This window comes from Hemitrygon akajei, chromosome 8, assembly GCF_048418815.1.
Source record: "Hemitrygon akajei chromosome 8, sHemAka1.3, whole genome shotgun sequence".
Lineage (NCBI taxonomy): Eukaryota > Metazoa > Chordata > Chondrichthyes > Myliobatiformes > Dasyatidae > Hemitrygon > Hemitrygon akajei.
This window is the reverse complement of record NC_133131.1, coordinates 116,136,836-116,142,088: the sequence shown is the minus strand read 5'-3', so window position 1 is coordinate 116,142,088 and position 5,253 is coordinate 116,136,836.

Here is a 5,253-nt window from a genome sequence, read left to right as displayed (position 1 = left end):
ATATTGATTGGCATTTCCTGAGAGCAAGGGGTTTAGATAGGGTGGAGTTTGTTAGGTGTGTTCAAGAAGGTTTGCTGACACAGTTGTAGATAAGCCTACAAGAGGAGAGGCTGTACTTGATCTGGTATTGGGAAATGAACCTGGTCAGGTGTCAGGTCTCTCAGTGGGAGAGAATTTTGGAGTTAGTGATCACAATTCTCTCTCCTTTACCATAGCAATGGAGAGGGATAGGAACAGACAAGTCAGGAAAACATTTCACTGGAGAAAGGGGAAATATGAAGCTGTCAGGCAGGAACTTGAAAGTATAAATTCTAGCAGATGTTCTCAGATAAATGTATGGCAGAAATGTGGCAAATGTTCAGGGGATATTTGTGTGGTGTTCTGCTTAGGTACATTCCAATGAGACAGGGAAAGGATGGTAGGGTACAGGACCATGGTGTACAAAATCGAGTCAAGAAGCAAAGAAAAGCTTAGAAAAGGTTCAATAAACTACAAATGTTTGAAGGTAGTGACAGAAATCTAGAAAATTATAAAGCTAGCAGGAAGGAGCTTAAGGATGAAATTAGTAGAGTCAGAAGGGACCATGAGAAGGTCTTGGCAAGCAGGATGAATGAAAACTCCAAGGCATTCTACAAGTATGTGAAGAGCAAGAGGATAAAATGTGAAAGAATAGGACCAGTCAAGTGTGACAGTGGAAAAGTGGGTATGGAACCGGAGGAGGTAGTGGAGGTACTTAATGAATACTTTGCTTCAGTATTCACTACTGAAAAGGACCTTGGAGATTGTAGGGATGGCTTAGAATGGGCTGAAAATCTTGAGCATATAGACATCAAAAAAAAGGATGTGCTGGAGCTTTTGGAAAGCATCAAGTTGGATAAGTCACCAGGGCAAGCCAAGATATACCCAAAGCTACTGTGGGAGGTGAGGGAGGAGATTGCTGAGCCTCTGGCAATGATCTTTGCATCATCAATGGGGACGGGAAAGGTTCCGGAGGATTGGAGGGTTGTAGATGTTGTTCCCTTATTCAAGAAAGGGAGTAGAGATAGCCCTGGAAACTATAGAGCAATGAGTCTTACTTCAGTGGTTGGTAAGTTGATGGAGAAGATCCTGAGAGGCAGGATTTATGAACATTTGGAGAGGTATAATATGATTAGGAATAGACAGCATGGCTTTGTCAAGGGCAGGTCGTGCCTTACGAGCTTGATTTAATTTTTTGAGGATGTGACTAAACACATTGATGAAGGTAGAGCAGTCAATGCAGTGTTTATAGATTTCAGCAAGGTATTTGATAAGGTAACCCATGCAAGGCTTATTGAGAAAGTAAGGAGGCATAGGATCCAATAGGACCTTGTTTTGTGGATCCAGAATTGGCTTGCCCTCAGAAGGTTGCAGATGTGTCAAACTCTGCATGGAGGTCGGTGACCAGTGGAGTGCCTCAGGGATCTGTTCAGCGACCCCTACTCCTCGTGATTTTTATAAATGACCTGGATGAGGAAGTGGAGGGATGGGTTAGTAAGTCTGCTGAATGCACAAAGGTTGGAGGTGTTGTGGATAGTGAGGAGGGCTGTCAGAGGTTACAGCGGGACATTGATAGGATGCAAAAATGGGCTGAGAAGTGGCAGATGGAGTTCAACCCAAATAAGTGTGAAGTGGTTCCTTTTGGTAGGTCAAATACAGCTTTGTATGATGGCAGAATATAGTATTAATGGTAAGACTCTTGGCAGTGTGGAGGATCAGAGGGATCTTGGGGTCCAAATCCATAGGACGCTCAAAGCAGCTGCGTAGGTTGACTCTGTGGTTAAGAAGGCATATGGTGCATTGGCCTTCATTAATCGTGGAATTGAATTTAGGAGCTGAGAGGTAATGTTGCAGCTATATAGGACCCTGGTCAGACCCCACTTAGAGTACTGTTCTCAGTTCTGGTCACCTCACTACAGGAAGGATGTGGAAGCCATAGAAAGGGTGCAGAGGAGATTTACAAAGATGTTGCCTGGATTGGGGAGCATGCCTTGTGAGAATAGGTTGAGTGAACTTGGCCTTTTCTCCTTGGAGCGACGGAGGATGAGATGTGACCTGATAGAGCTGTATAAGATGATTGGAGGCATTAATCGTGTGGATAGTCAGAGGCTTTATCCCAGAGCTGAAATGGCTAACACATGAGGGCACAGTTTAAAGGTGCTTGGAAGTAGGTACAGAGGAGATGTCAGGGGTAATTTTTTTACAGAGAGAGTGGTGAGTGCATGGAATGGGCTGCAAATGTTTTTCTTCCCATCCATCATCTTCCATAGATCTTCCATATATTTCATCTAAACCTTGATTGCCTGCATCCCAAAGCACACAAAGCCTTGCCTGTATTTCGCATTCTGCTCTTTAGCTCCAATGAATTCCTGCTTCCTATTATCTCAAATTTTAAATTCTGAATCTTGTATTCCTTCATGATCTCAACCCTCATATATCTCAGATTTCTCAGTAACAACCAACATGTTCCAAGAACCTTTGGTCCATCAAAGTTTGACCATTCATGCATTTCCTGCAATTTGTTGAATATTTGTTCCAATATTGTTTCATAAACATCTTACTTTTTTTTACATATATAAGGCTCTGAAAATTTTCTGTGTTTTCTGCACTAATTTCAGCAAAAGACAAGTAGGGCCACCACACTTCTTATCAGAATCCCGACTTCCTTGGCATTGAAGCACAACCACATTCCTCTCAAAATAATAACCAGAATCAGAATCAGAATTAAAATCGCCGGTATACATCGTGGAATTTGTTAACTTTCAGGAATGTGATTGCATGTGTGCACCTAAGGCAGAAGAGGGTACCAGTATTTCTGCGTCATTTGATAAAGGAGTGTGTGGAAACCAATGGTTATGGGATCAAGCAGGAATGTGGATTTAGAAGCAAGGTCATATTCGTTCTGAAAAGGTGGTAGAGTTGAAAGATGCTATCGCCTTTCTGGGTCCTTCTGCCCCTATATCTCTCATTGTATGTTGCGTTGAGTGAGTGGAGGTGATCTGCCAAAATTTAGAATCATTGCATTTTAGAAAGTTCCATTTTGTTTATTTGCAGTTTTCCCTCTTTGCTGTATGCTTCTTAGTCTTCTGCATAATTAAAAAGGAAAAGGTATACATAACCTAAGCACATATGTGTACAGAGGTAAACAAACACATTTCACACACACAGAGTGATAGAAAAAATATGAGACAGTAGATATAATTAACAACCTTATTTTTAAATCTATTTGAATTATTGTGAAAATTGTACACAGGTTCAGCACAGGTTTACCCCAGGACATCTAGTATCACTTAATTTACAAGAAATATGTGTCACTATTATCACCATTGGAATAAACATTCTCTGATAGTTAATGAGACAAACTTAAGAAACAGTTACATTAAGTATTACCCTGGTGCATGTCCATCTCTGGTCTAGAGCCTGAAATATATGTTTAACCAGAAAGTCTATTTGGTTCGAGTTTCTTTTTCCACTGTATTTCACACACAAAACATTTACAATAAAAAAATAGATATTTACTAAATATAAGTAGGTGAAGAAGAAATACAAGATTTGGGTGAAACCTTCAATGACATTTTATTGGGATTCTGGGCAGGAAGATGTAATGCACATGCTCCTGTTTAAATCAATGGCGCTGAGGTCAAGAGAGTTAACAGGTTCAAGCAGTACAGTGAACATAGGCTGTTCTACTTTCTCATGAAGCTAAAAAATTTGGCATGTCTCCTTTGACCATTACCAATTTTATATCAATCCATCATAGAAAGCAGCCAATCTGGATGCACCATGATTTGGTATGGGAATCCAAATGTAAACAAAATCAAGAGGTATTATAGATTTTTAATATTATTAAGATGTTTAATGTTTTAAGATTAAACATTTAATTCATGCAAAATATCTGGGTATTTGGAAACTTCACAAAAATTCATATCAGGTTGTCACAGGATAACCAGCATCTCATAATGTCCAGACTGAAAGGATTCAGTTACCATGATCCTCTGTTCCACTGCCAGAGAAAATATTTATACTTTGGTAACTCCTTCTGAATGAAAGTTAAAGGGATTGACCTTATGTTAATACCCCACATTCTAGTTGATATCAGAAATGTGTTGCCAGAGAAGATGGTATAATGAAATTCATAATATTGTGTTTAAGAGGTAGTTGGGAAGGAACTAGACAAGGCATAGAAAGATCTTGTTCTAATATAGGCAAATGGGATTAGTAAGGATAGGCAAAAAGATCAGCATCGACATAGATGGCCCGTTTCTGTCACACTAGAGATTCCGTAGAAGAAGGAGAAAGTTGATTTCTCTAAGATGAGCAACAAACTGTCCACAACTATGTCCTAAACTAATAATGGGGTTTATTTCATTGGTAAAGTTCTAAAAAATGTCCTCACCTGCAGGCAGCGGTACTATAGGTACTCAAAGCTTGCAAAAGGTTATTAAGATCACATGGGCAGCTTTAAGATGTTCAAGGCCTCTGAGTTTTGTATGCACAAACTCCCTGGGGTCTGGTGAATCCCAGCTCTTGCCAAGGAAGTCTACCTGTAAGACCATAAGACATAGGAGCAGAAGTAGGCCATTCAGCCCATCAGGCCTGCTCTGCCATTCCATCATGGCTGATTCCAGATCCCATTCAACTCCATACACCTACCCTCTCGCCATATCCTTTGATGCCCTGACCAATCAGGAAACAATCAGCTTCTGCCTTAAGTATACCCACAGTCTAGGCCTCCACTGGAGTCTGTGGCAGAACATTCCACAGATTCACTACTCGCTGGCTAAAAAAATTCCTCCTTACCTCTGTTCTGAAAGGTACCTCCTCAGATTTGATGCTGTGCCCTCTAGTTTTGGATACCCCCACAATAGGAAACATCTTCTCCACATCCATCCTATCTAGCCCTTTCAACATTTGGTAGGTTTCAGTGAGATACCCCAGAATTCTTCTAAATTCCAGTGAGTACATGCCCAAAGGTGCCAAATGCTCCTCATATGTTAACCCCTTCACACCCAGAATCTTCCTTGTGAACCTCCCCTGGACTCTCTCCAATGACAACACATCCTTTCTGAGCTATGGGACCCAACACTGATGACAATACTCCAAGTGCAGCCTGACTAGTGTCTTATAAAGCCTCAATATTATCTCCTTGCTTTTATATTCTATTCCCCTCAAAGTAAATGCCAACATTGCATTTGCCTTCTTTACCACAGACTCAACCTGTAAATTAAATTTCTG